Here is a 14,073-nt window from a genome sequence, read left to right on the forward strand (position 1 = left end):
GCTAGCAACCCAACAAAAGAATCACAAAGCAGATGTCTGAACATGTAACACAAAGACAAACAAATCAAACACATAGACAGGTAGGCTGAACTTAAAAACTTAGCTATAAGAAACATAGTAAATGAAAATCCAAAGAGGAACCAAATCGCACATCTGACCGTCTTAAAGGGTATGTTCACCTAGATAACCCACGGGACACTAACACTAACACCCTTCCTTTCATCACATAAAGTGTTGTGCCCACCAATCCTGCTCACCCGCACATAACCCACACTCACCAAACCCATAATCACTCACTACTTGTCCTCGCCTTTGTAGCCTGTTGTGTAGCCTGTTGACACATGTTATGCTCTGTGCCACTGGAAGACGGAATCCCCTGCATTACAATGGCATAGGATGTAAGCTGTTTGGGCCGAGTTCTGCAATTCTGTATTGCTTCTTTTTGCACTCGGTTATGTCCAGATTTTCAAGAATCCTTGTTACACACCTAATCCTAATATACCTACATTTCCCATGATTTGATCCCTGTAATGAGCCATTAGAGCCATTTCATGATGCACGATTAGAAGCCATGACAGGCTAGGCTGCAATAGACTCAAGAATTGAACCAAGACCGGTAATTGACATGGTGTTCATGTGCTTCTCTAAATTGAGAAAGTTGTGCATCTCTAATCTGTGGTGAACAAATAACTCTCAAACTACTACTACTACTAACTGGCACCCACCGACTCTATATTAGAAAGTGCCACCTACCCCGCTTCTTATCTTTCCAAACAACAAGCATATATTGAGCCCTTGCTAAAGTCCCTGACTATGACACCGTCACATAGCTCCAGTCTAATCTACACAAGGTCAATAGGCTTTGTCTTCACCGACACCCATCAAAACCATAATGCATATCCCCACACAAAACAGAAATAAACAGGCAATGATAACATGCTGCTTGTCTCAAGGAGCTGATCAAACCTCTGCTCTGCTACCGCGGATCCCACTAGTTCACCCGTAACCCTACTTTTTTATTTGCGTTACCCAAAGTGCGAGATGCAAATGCCAAGGTGCACAAAAGCTGAACCTGTCACCATAACATTGCAAATATGAGTTTCCTCACTTGCAAATGCACTTAGTAATTGGACAGGCACATTGCTGTGGTTGGATGTAATACATGTTTGGTTTCTATATATGAAAATCTTTAGAAATGTACAAAGCTACTAATACCGTGTTTAATCTTTCTTCGCAAAACCCCTACTGTCCCTGAACACACACACCACACCAGAATTCCAATCCATATTCAGATCATTAGGCAAACGTGAACTCAAAATCATTTTAAATTGCTACCCTGCGGTGTAAATTAATGAGAAAATATTACAATCTGCTCTCTACTTCCTTTTCGTTTTCAACGTGGGGAACATTTTAACAAAATGGGCCCGAAACCTACTGAAACACCTTGCACGGAAGCAACTCGTCTATGGAGATGGCCAGCCTCCTCTTAAAATACATAAAAAAGGAGGATGTCAAAACACATTGTGCGAAGGAGTAATGAGTCATTTACTCACTGATGTCAGATTTCAGAAGTATGATATGCATGGACAAAGGACATGGTGGCTATTTTGGTAAACAGCACGTGTCATGTCGATGCCTACCTAGGGCCATTTCTATTTTCATCACATGTTCTATCTAGCTACCATGTGTTAAATTCACACAGTACAGTGATGTGCTAGTATAGAAAGAATGATGTGAGTGAGATTTAGGTGGGTGAGAGAAACAGAAACGCTTTTTTTTCTGACTTGAAAGTGATTCTTTAGCCTGATTGACTCAAGCAGCATGACTGGCCTGTACCATTTCACAAAGTGGATACCAAAGCATGAAGACATGTTCTCTGCAGGAGTACATGGTTGATACATGGATACTATTCCTACTGTACTCCCACACTCCCACACTACTAATAAACCATCATTAATTCCAATGATAAAGGCGAAACAGGCACAGCCTGACAGGTATACCTCCTTACCCTCTCTAAAGTAGCATGGGGGAAGGGCAGGCTATATTCTTCAAGCGACATATGAGCTAGTACAGAATCAGACCAAATAGTAATAGTGCTGTTGTACCAAAATAAAATAATGATCACTCAAGGTTCTATGAAAATCGGATGCTCATCAAAAACACTATAACCCCCTTTAAGAGATGACACGGAATATGGATACTTGCAATGAAAGATGACACTCTGGGTCTGAAGACAGAGAAGCACAGGCAATGAATTCTGCAGCAATGTCCATTTCACTGAAGATGTATTTTTTGAAAAGCAAGCCAGATCAGAGGAACTAGTCAGTTGGGCCCTTTAAGGCAGGTCAAGGGGACAGAAAGACTTCAAATACCTTACATTCTTGTTCTTGTCACTCAACAGCATTGAGCCAGGTTTCTGGGTGTACTGCAATTGGTTGATTCAGCATCAAGATATTTTGAGTAGGTTGTTCATAAAGGATAAAGGAATGCAGGCTTTGAGACAGTCGAGATGGATCAAGGCTGCCCAGCAATGTAGTGCAGTCCTGAAGCAGTGATCTTCTCAATTTGTTTGAAGAACATGCAGGGGGGTAGATCTCTGTCTTCGGCTGGGGTCACCCTCTGGAACAGTCTCCCTGCCACTCTGAAATGTGAGGATAACCATCTCTGGTGCCAGAAGCACCTCAAGACCTTCCTCTTTGCTTCTGCCTTCTCTCCTCCTCTCGCCTGCTGATCTGTCTGCTCGGCACTGTGCACCTGGTTACCCTCTAATTTCAGGCCCAGGTACATGTCCACCCTGCCACGCACCCGCACTGCCTGTGGGCAATCCTTACTCTTGGGTCTGTATCTGTAACCATACAGTCCCCTTTTCTGCACTTATCAGACACACCCTGTCTGATCCTTAAACCTAGCACTTGCCACCTTGCTGGCTGCACTACCCCTTGTTTTTTTCTTCCTTTGCTCAGCACTTTCCATCTCTTCCCTCCCCCCTGCACTTTCCTCCTTCCCTCTCCCCTTCACTTGCATTTTCTCAATGTCACTGGGACTAGTAAGATTGTTGTTTGTTCTCCTTGTTCCCCTCCCTTGCCTCGTCGCACTCTGTGAAACACTTGTGTATGAGCGCAATACAAAGAACATATCATATCATATCAGATGGGTTAAGTTGGCATCCCAAATCTGGTCAGCCAGCTCAAAGTGGCCCAATGATGTGATGCAGTTCTTCAGTGGCAATCAGCTAAAAAAGGCAGGAGTCGTGGGATGGGTTAGTAGCTTAATACTAACTAATACTAAGGCAGCATATATTAAAGGTTGCTTGAGTGCTTTTATTGGCTTTAAAAGCAACTTGAGATGGATGGGTCAGCCCAAAAACAGACTGAAGGTAGAAAACAGGGTCCGGAGCAGTTTTGTGACTTCTTGTTGCTGGGGTACTCTATCCAACGTTTCCAGGGGAAAGATAAGTTCTTGGTTCTGTACCTCACAAAGGTTTCTAGAGAGCACTTGCAATGTATGTTATCTCCAGTGAGCAGGGTCCTGGTTGTCATTGGTCTAAGCTTGCATTAAGTCTTTTCTAGCTAGCAGGTTATCCTGACTGTCCCCCTGGGTTGGTTGAGGAAAAAGCCTTGCCCTTTTCTTGGAAGTCTTTGTCTTCACGTCTGTGTAAGAGGCCTCTGGAAAAGATTGGCCAATCAACAAGGTTTTTGGTGTAATTATTTATCAGTAGTCCAAAGAGAATCCAACAGAGGGTGTGGGCTCACCCCTTAAATAGGCAATCTGTGACATGGGATTGGTTTCCGCCCAGCTGCCTGTAAGTTGCCCAATCCTTGCTGCTGTTCCAGAGTCTTCCGTCTGTTGCTATCACGCCCAAGGTGCTTTGTCTGCTGGAAGTAGGGAGGGGGAACAGGAAGTGTGAGAGACTTAGAAAAGACCAAGATGGTTGAACCCCTCTATCGCTGGTAAGTCCTCTTTTGAGCTACTCTTCTCTTCCCTCTTCTCCTATTTACATACACCAAATAAGCTGTACCACGGTGTGATCTGGCAAGGCTTGACTTTGAAGCAGTGGTACCTAGGTACCCATTGGGGAATTTGCTTTTCTTCAGGAGGATGTGACAAGATTTCCATGAGAGAAACACATAGGAGGGCTTCCTGGTCTTGGACAAAAAAATCTGTTTTGGCTGAAATCCAGTTATCAGATGCTAATGCACAGAAGGCACTGTCAGTGAGTCACAAGTAACCAAGTTGACAATAGCATGACAGCAACAGGCAGTGGTCAGCATAATTGTGGACTCCCAGAGAACAGCATGTCAAAACCAGACATAGCTTATATTTAGAGTTTCATCTGCCACAGGGCTCTGGGAGCACAGAGTTATATAATTTAATTTAAGATCAAGACTGCCCAGAGTTTTTGTTGTTCCATCGGCTGTTGGCAGGAATGCACCTGTCACTTTGTGACTGTCATTTTGCCAAACAACAAGGTTGCCACTGGGAGATGTCAGTAGACAGGCTCAGCAGAGTTCCATGTTCAACTATGCTTTTTAGCATTGAGCAACATGAAAGGAGGCCCTTATTAACAGAGCTTGTTTTCAGGGACGGATCTATCCACATCATTTTACAGTGAAAATCAAAACAACTCAAGCTATTTGACCCTCAAAGACGGTATCCTGCCACACAAAGTAAGAAGGCAACCTGCCAATGTGCTGTGATTTACAGAGGCAAGGATCAACTAAAAGCTTGTGATGGGCAGTGCAAAGTACATTGGATCGGGCATATCCTCTTGTCTTTGTTTATCTAAATGTATGCATGGAACTAAATAGAGAGTCTCAATGTCTTTAAAAAGAGGCTTGAAGAGAATTATCGGTCTTTATTTTATTTATTTATTTTTAGCATTTTTAAAACGCTCACACAGCTCACAGGCATCGAGGCGCTGTTACAGGAATTGTCTGTTTTTTAATTGCGTAATGGTTCCTTTCTGTCTTAGTTGTGTTATTTATAATGCCCTTAAACAACCTGAGGTTTCTAAGTGCGGACCCGGGGTTCGAACCTGTGTTGTTTGGTGTCGTCTTGCTTCCAAGGCGCGTTGCCACTGAGCTATCCTCCTGGGACAAAAAGTCAATAAATCATTTTTTAAAACACTACTTAAAAAAGATCGATTTAGAAAGACCTCTCTGTGACTGTATTTCATACAAGTGGGTGGGTGAGGGGCTGGAGGTGGGGATGGGAGGTGAAGCAATCTCGCCTTTTCGCTTTTTGAAGGCCGCCTAAAATCGGCTGAAATAAATTGGTCTTTTTGTAAGACGACCTACAAAAAGTGAAGAAAAAAAAAACATAGAGCCAAATGATCTGCTCCAACTTGATAGAATGGAGGGACTCAAGATTGAAGGTTGTATCTGACCTAAGTAGCAAATAGATTGTTTGGGAATCAGAATTTAATAATGACCACTTAAAGTGGTTTACCTCATTCCAGAGAGTAATGTTGTTGGTAGCAACAGTATCATTTCAAGTTATCCAGGAGAGGGTTTTCGTAAGACTTCTAGTGAAGTTGATGAAATCAGGGTGATTATACTGATGAGTCAAGGTTAAGACATTATGCATTGCTATCAATGTTGAATACAATGGCCCTCATTCCGAGATTGGTGGTAGTCATGGCGCTATTTGAGCCATGACTGCCACCAATAACGGGACTGAGTCCGGTGTGGTGCAATGGGGACTTACTGGTCTAGTCCGACTCTAGCGGGACCGGTAAGTCCCCATTGCACCAACCATTCCCCATTCCCATTTGAGCCCCCATAGGGCTCAATGGGAATGGGGAGGGTGCAAATAACGGGCTCGCAAATGGCAAGCCCGTTATTTGCGCCCTGGTCCCTTAGCGGGACCCGTAAGGGACGTGTGGTCCGACCACATGTTCCTTGCGGTCCCCGCCAAGGGACCTTGGAATAGGGCGGTAGGGGATTACCGGCACCGGTCTCCGTACCGGTGCCTGGTATCCCCTACGCCAGACTCGGAATGAGGGCCAATGTATTGCACAGATCTCTCAAGTGAGGGCAATTGCCGTTATCAGATGTCCAGAAGATTGCATGTCAGATGACATCATATTAACCCATCAATGATCTTTGTCTTGCCAATGGCTACCCATCCATTCTCAGACTGTCACCATGGAATGTTTGCCATTCCAGGCCAATTCACTAAGGTGACCCCAAATTGTGAAGGGCTGGTGCATCACTGGCATACATATAACAGTGTGCTCCCCTGGACTTTATCAGATGGGCCAGCAACTGTAGCTAGATGCTGAACATGGTTGACAGTGAAGATCCATAGGAAGCCCCACAGGCCACCAGTTAAGGTAGAATAGTCAAAGACGGGTGAGAAATACATTGAGTCCTCTAGTGAACGCCAATGAGGCTACCCATAGAGTTTACATTGTGTCCTGCTCTGCAATACCACTGGTCACTTGTGCAGCCTGTGTGTAAACGGATTGAAATGTATAATGTTCAGGGACAAATGAAAGACAGAACCCAGGCAGGCCGAGAAATAGGTTACTCCAGCTTTCTGTGTTATAAAACTGCATACACTTTATACCAGTACATTAAAAATGTGGTGGAATAACCAAATATGCCTCTCTAATCAGGATTCAAAAAAACAAAAAAAGATGAAAAAATAGCCGTGTTTGATACCATTAATTTGTTTGTGAAATGCGGGAAGAGCTGGGGCAGCTTTAGTTACATATCTGCCATGAGCGGGGAAGAGGCTGTGAAAGGTGTTCTGTGTGGGCACCATACCTGCTCAGTTAAATAAATAGGGACTTCGGACTCCATTCCCTTTCAGTCCTTGACCTCTTAGTAATGGTACTGGCCAGTGCTTAAGTTGTAAAAAAAAGTAAGCGCCTGGGCTCAACCGTTTTCTAACATGCCCATGACATGTCAAGATGGGCAGCTCACCGCCCACTGTTGCCACCACCCACAGCTGCTCCCCATGGTGTCAACATACATGGGGTTAAAGCTGCAACTCCCACCGGCTTATTGCGGTTGCTGGATGCACCCGGTCACTACAGCAGGTGTCTTATTTACAAATATGAATTAACATACACATAAAATAACATACTCATTGTGTCTTGACATGAGACAGATGTTTAAGTGTGTCTTTAAACATAATCAACATTTACATGTTACTCTGATTCTATGGGGGTTTATTATGTGACAGGCAGTTACAATAATAAAGAGGCCAACACACCACAACATAATCAAACCGAGTGCCAGGCCTGAGCGCTGACAAACACTCCCACACATTAAGCACGGATACAGGCCCATTGCAAGCACGACATCCAAGCTGAGAGGTTCTTTAATTGCCCAATAAATGAACAATCACCATTAATAGAAGTGTTAGTACTGTTCAATTGAAGTAAAGCAGTCTCCTGAAGAAGTGCTTCTTTATCCACTGTGTGCACAAGTGTTGAAAAGTGCTAGTAGTGTTGCACACTGCACACCAGAAACTCTCATGTGGCAACTATCTAAGGAAATTGTCTTTGTGTTACAGGCAGAAAGTGAAATGTAGCAGTAAGAATGAGTAATATGACTCTGACAGAGTCACTGAATAAACCATTAGTGTCAATGAAGTGTTTTTTAGATGGTCTCTTAACTTATAATTCTGAAATTTGGGATGGCACTCACGTTTAAGTTTACTATGAATAAACCCCAACGACCTGTGTAAGTGTGTATAAAATAACGCATACTCATATGTTTAGCAAATTACTTCTCTAATGGCTTTCCTACTAACACAACATTTCATGAGAGCATCCTCAAAGCAAAGGTGCACATATTTTATGATTCACAAGACTTGATAGAGAACCAGACTAAATCAGTGATGTGCTAGTGCAATTACAAAGCACACATATACCCGCATTTACTTGCCGTCAAAGTACTACTAGACCACCAATCTAATTCTTTGAGCTTGTAACATACGTTGCCGATCTGTGTAAAGAATCTTGATCAATCAAAATCAGGAAGCAGGAATCAGCCTCACTATATTTTCATCAATTTCCAGCTAGGAGAATTGGAACATGCTTCCTTACATGATAGATCCAGCGGAAAATAAAAAATGGGTGTCATTCTCTGGCAGTCCCTAAAGATGGGTTAACCTTTGCAAACGTCTTGATTGATTGATTGATTGATTGATTTGTTATTTATTATGCGCCTATAAACAAGTGTTTCAAGGTGCAACAAGACAAGGGAGGGGGAACAAAGGGAGGACAAGACAATAATCTTACTAGGACTCGTGTCATTGAGCTCGCTCAAGTGCCCAACAAGAAGTGCTTGGGGGTGGGTACAGGGAGAAGTGCACCCAGAGCAGCAGGGCCCTGAGTTAAGTGCTAGGATGGCTGAGACTGCAGGGGGCAATCCCAGCAAGGTTAGACAGCTGGCAGTGCAAGTTTGGCCATTAGGTAAGAGCAGGGGGACTACTCAGTGGGAGGGGGGGCTGTTGTCCTGTAAAACTCCTAGGACACAGAGTAGCCAGTCAACAGACGGAGCAGGAGCAAGGGAAGGTTAGCAGGGGAGAGAGATGGAGAAAGAAGAGGAGAAAAGGGAGGTCTTAATGGCATTAAGGCAGAGATCGTTAGAGGCACATCATGCCTGAATAGCGGATAGACAGTCAGGGATGAACAAGGAGGAGGAGGAGGCCGAGGGTAGCCTGAAAGAGAGCTGTGTGTCATCTGCATAACACTGAAAGTTAGAGGAAAAGGTAGAGATCATCAGAGCCAAAGGGGCCATATAGACATTGAAGAGCCAGGGGAGAGGATAGAGCCCTGGGAAAAGCGTCACAAGTGTAGAAAGAGGTGGCAGAGAGAAAGGACCCAAGCTGAACCTGGGAGGGTTGGTCCAGGAGGAAGAAGGTCAGCCATGCTAGAGCCTGATCCGTGATGCCAAGGGTCTCGGGGAGACGATTAATCAGGATGTTGTAGTTGACCATGTCAGATGCAGAGGAAAAAAGGCAGGGAAAATGCAGAGTCTTGAGATCCCTACACACTTTATTTGGACACAGGAGTCACTTAAAGTTCAACCAATGGAAATTCATCCTTCATACTGGCAGGGTTTATCAGAGCTTAAGCTTTTATTCAGCTTTCTTGAGAAGATCCATGATAGTGACCTGTTCCACAAACCGAGAGCCCAAGGAATCCAAATGCTCTGGTTGATGGGCAAAATAACCAAGTCATAAATTACTGCACCATTTAAGAATATGGCAGCATTACATTTCCCAAACATCTGAGGCCATAACATTGGCCACAAAATGGAGCCGATTCGTCCCCTCAATACTGGCATATTGACTGTGGAAGTTTATTACCAAAAACAGAAAGATCTATCCTACATTACTCTCCCCATAACCAGTAGGTCTGTCCACCTAAGGCCACTTTGAACAAAATGAATTTAGCTAATCTATTTCATGCCCCTGAAAAAAAGATTCCTTTGCACATTCCTGGAAATGTAGAGTGTGGTTATGATTCCCTCCTACCCAATAAGAGCTAAGCTTGAGAAGATACAGAAAAACACATTTATGTCAGAATCACCAAAGCCTGAAATGCTCCCATTTGAGTGAAGAGACCAGAATTACAATCCAAGGTGGTTCAGAAATGGTTCAAACTTCAATCGACTTACCTGAAAGGACCGGTTGGAACGTCACACTCAGATGGAAAACACAATGTTAGGATTGGGACAGTGGTGATTAGACTAAAGAAAAATCTTCATGAAGCAAGAACCAATGAGTTGAAAACCCCCACAAGCAACCGATTTAGATCTACTGAGACATCACAGGCATGAAAAGAGTGAAAACATACTCCATTAACTATTCTAAAATATTGTTAATATCCCCTCCTCTCTAACAAAAAAATACAAATCAGAGATGCCATGTAGGACAATCCGGAAAACTCCCCTTATCCAAACGATCTCATTTAGTGATCCAAACAGAATGTGTCATTTTTCTATCTAAAGAGCTTTCTTAATGCCAAAACGACGTGTTAACATTAACAAGAACTGCTCATTGACTCATTCACACTAGTGTGCCTCAAAGACTAGTGTAGCCCGGGCCCCACAGGTCCTGGCTAATGGGACTACATGCTTGCCCGCTGAGGGAACACAGACAGAAAAGAAAGACGCAGACATCAGAGGTATTAAAGGTGTATTTGAAATCGCAGTGTGTTTAATTCTCTGCGTCTTGTGAGTGTGTGTTGTGCTTTGAACTAAACCATCCAGCCCATCATGGGCTGGATGGAATGTTAAGAGAGAAAAGAAAAAAGAAAGGAACAATAGAAAATACCTCCCCTGCTCAAGAATGTGCTGGAAGGGGAGAGTAGAATCCTGAAGGATTTTTTTTAAAAAAAGAACATTTGGAGAGGACAGTTGGAGAAAAAGAAGAAGAATGGAGACTTGTTTGTTTGTTTGTTTGTTTGTTTATTATTTGTAATGCGCCGAAATACCCTAGGGTAACAGGGCGCAGCAGATACAGGAATTTGCGAAGCTTAGTTACAGACAATAAGATATATACGAGGCATGAACACAATAATAATGAAAGTAAGCAGGAATATATACATATATACAGTTAACAGTTGTGTATCCAGTATGTCCAAGTGACAAGTGGAAGACGCGAAAAACCTGGCACAGTATGTTTAGACAATGGCTCTCTTCAGCCAAGACATCATCTTGGAACGGAAGTTTTGGTAGGTTAAGTCCATTCTAAGAGTGGGTGGTAGGGAGTTCCACAGTTTAGCCGCTTTCACTGGGAAGCTATTACCTCCTATGGTAGAGCGTTTGTAGTTAGGGATAGAGAGGCAGTCTCTGTATGCTGTCCTTGTCGGTCTCAAGGATGTCAGTCTGTGAAATATGTTGATCAGGTAAATGGGGGCTGCGTTATTGAGGGACTTGTGGGTAAGTGAGGCAGTTTTTAGGGAGATTTTGTCTATAATGGGGGTCCAATTGTTCTGCTGGCTATGTGCTGTAATGTGGTCTCTTCTTGAGATGCCCAAGGCCGCTCTGAGTGCGTTGTTCTGGAGGGTTTGTAACTTGCTAGTAGTGGCTTTGGAGGACCCAAGATAAAGGGTGTTGCAGTAGTCTAAGCGGGATAGTATGAGGGCTCTGGCCAGGGTCAGGCAGCTGGTGTCGGATAGAAAAGGTTTGGCTGTACGGATCAATTTACATGTGTAAGCCGTGGAGGAGGCTAGTGAGTTTACCTGTCTGTTAAAGGTGAAATTGGAATCCAGGTAGAAGCCCAATGTTTTGACTTTGTGTCCCACTCTGATAGTATTGCCATCAATTATGAAGGATGAGTAGGCTGGGCTTAATTTCTTTAGGCTGGCAGTGGTGCCCAAGGTGAGGAGTTCAGTTTTATCATCATTCAGGCATAGACCGTGAGTGGCCATCCATGCCTGGATGATGATGTAAACCCTATTCACCAAGGCCAAATCCTTTCCATAATCTCCAGAAAGCGGAAGGAGGATCTGGGTATCATCTGCATAGTTAGTGTAGGTGATACCGAGATGATCCAGATCATTGAAAAGGGGCTTGGTAAATATGTTATACAGTGTAGGGGAGACACAGGAGCCCTGAGGTACGCCACAAGTGATGGGTATGGGGTCTGCAGCCTCTGTAGGCGAGAAAACCCTCATGGTTCTGCCATCGAGGAAAGATCTAATCCATGTAATGGCCTCGGGGGAGAAGTGGGCAGCCGTGTGTGGGTGAGTGCAAAGGACCGAGTGGTCGACCAGGTCGAATGCTGCAGAGAGGTCGAGGAGGAAGAGTAATGCTGCTTGGCCACTGTCTTTGAGCAGATCGATCTGTGTTTTAAGGTCGATGAGAGCTGTCTCAGTCCCATGTTGGGGTCGGAAGCCTGATTGTCTGGCTCCTAACAAGTGGTGTTCTTCTGTATTTGAACATAGGCGACCTTGTCCAGGATTTTCAGGAGGAATGGTACCGTTGTTATGGGTCTGTAATTAGTAGGTGTGGCTGGGTCAAGAGTATTTTTTTTTTAGTAGAGGTAGTACCCAGGATTGTTTTAGGTTGGTTGGGATGGACCGAGTGGAGAAGGAGGCATTGATTAGCTTTGTGAAAAATGGGGAGAGGTCGCGGGCAGCGTCTTTTATAAGCTGTGCTGGACATAGGTCTCCCTGGCAGTTAGAAGGCTTTAATGACAAGATGATTTTTTCAACTTCGAGTATGGTCACTTTGGTAAAGTTGAATCGTGTATATTCACTTGAAGTCTGCTTCTCAGGTGGCTTGGACAAGGCAGGGTTGTTCAAGGATGCTTTTTTACAGGATATTTTATTTTGTAACGTAGCGATTTTGTTGGCTAAGGCATTTTGGATGTTGGTGCACCAATTCTTATCTTTAATGCAGGTGTCTGGTGGAGCTGCGGGGGTTTTAACTTCTTTTAGAATAGAAAATAGTTCCTTCATGTTTGAACTGGCTTGGGAGATGCATGAGTCAAAGGAGGTGCGTTTTGCTAGGAGGATTTCTTTTTTGTACAGGGACGGTTTGGTGAATTTGATTTTATTGGCTACTGATGGGTCTCTTTTCCAGATGGTTTCACAATTTCTTTTTTGTTGTCTTAAATTTTTGAGGAAAGGTGTGTACCAATTGTTCAGATGTGTTTTGGGCTTGCTTGGCCTGAGTCTGAGAGGGGCAATTAAGTCCAGGGAAGTGGACATCATTTTATTGTATTCCTCAACCAGGCTCTCAGGGTCCAAGTTGTCAGGGAATGAGTTGAGTGTGGGGATTAGGTTGGGGATAAGTCTCTCCACCGTGATGCTCTTTTTGTTTCTTGTAAGAGTGGGTGGGGCCCTACTGGGCTGCATAGGAGGAGGTCTAGTGGTGGACAGCAGGAACGATACCAGGTGGTGGTCAGTCCAGGCTAGTGGTGAGATGTCAGTAATGTTAGCTAGGCAGTTGTAGTCAGCTACCCAGTCAACTTACCTGCGGGGGGGTCGTTGACTTGAGCGCCCCTCTCAGGGCCTTAATCCATTGAGTAGTGCCAGAGGGCAGATGTGGATCCCCCTAGAGACAGTTTACAGGGGTCGAAGCTGCTTTGGCAGGGGTAACTCAGCCATCCCTGGGCCGTGGTACATGTTGGCCTGTCTAGGGCCAGACCAGACAGGCCCAGCGACATTCAGGGCCCACACAACGGGGGTCACCTAGAACATTGTATATACTGTGGCTGCAGCAGTGAAGTGTGGGCAGACCCACTCGGGCACGGGGCCTTCCAAGATGTCATGACGGCCCCACAAGTCATCACAGGAGAACAGGCCCTAGTCACCAGGAGCAATAAGAGCATCTCTGTCTACGGCCCTGCACCAGTCCAAATGGACAAACAGCAAGGTACTGTAATGGGGTGACTGACTGCAGCAGTCACCCCATTGTGATATAGTGTTTTATGGTGTATATATGTTGTGATTCTAGAGTTATATGTGTATATTTGCTTAAGCATTGTTACAATGGTTTAATGCTAGGTGGGGGGAGTTATGGAGTCGAGGTAATTAGTAGGGGGTATGTTAAGTAGGGTAAATGTTAAGTAGGGGAGAATGTTTAGAAGACCATTATAATAAATAGGGGGTAGAGGGGAGATACTCTGGCATGAAGCAACAGGAATTTGTGACGGCCTGCCTCAGATCACCTAGCAGGACAGGATCACCCACAGTGGCTATCCTCTTACCTCACACTCCACGGGGTGGTGCCTGATATTAAGAAAGCAGCGCTTGTGGCAGACTCACCTTAAGGGTCCCTGAGATGCTGCCAAGGAAGGGTGTGCTGACATAGCCGGTCCCCGCTTAGGTGAGACTCACGCCTGGGGAATCCTAGGATACAGTTTTAAGATCTGAAGGTGTTTAATAACGAAGGGTCCCCGTTGGGATCCCTATACAAATGGACTCTTGTGTCTGTGCTCGTTAGTCACCTATGAACTCACGCTGTAACCCATCTCCTGTTAACAGCAATTTTATTTTATCAGGAGCAGTGCCCCCTCCCTACCCAGCAGGCTGGGGAGTAAGGGGGTGGAATCCCTGCTCTGGGGAATGGGAGATTTCACCCTTGCACAGACCAGGGCTGG

General features: G+C 44.6%; 1 protein-coding gene across 4 annotated transcripts in view; it reads right to left on the reverse strand.

Moving 5' to 3' along the window:
* Positions 1-14,073, reverse strand: part of ERBB4 (erb-b2 receptor tyrosine kinase 4) — a 2,687,977-nt gene that overhangs the window by 2,338,513 nt on the left and 335,391 nt on the right. The gene's annotated exons all lie outside the window — the stretch shown is intronic.

Source organism: Ambystoma mexicanum, chromosome 9 (assembly GCF_040938575.1).
Source record: "Ambystoma mexicanum isolate Mex_15411 chromosome 9, UKY_AmexF1_1, whole genome shotgun sequence".
Taxonomy (NCBI): Eukaryota; Metazoa; Chordata; class Amphibia; order Caudata; family Ambystomatidae; genus Ambystoma; species Ambystoma mexicanum.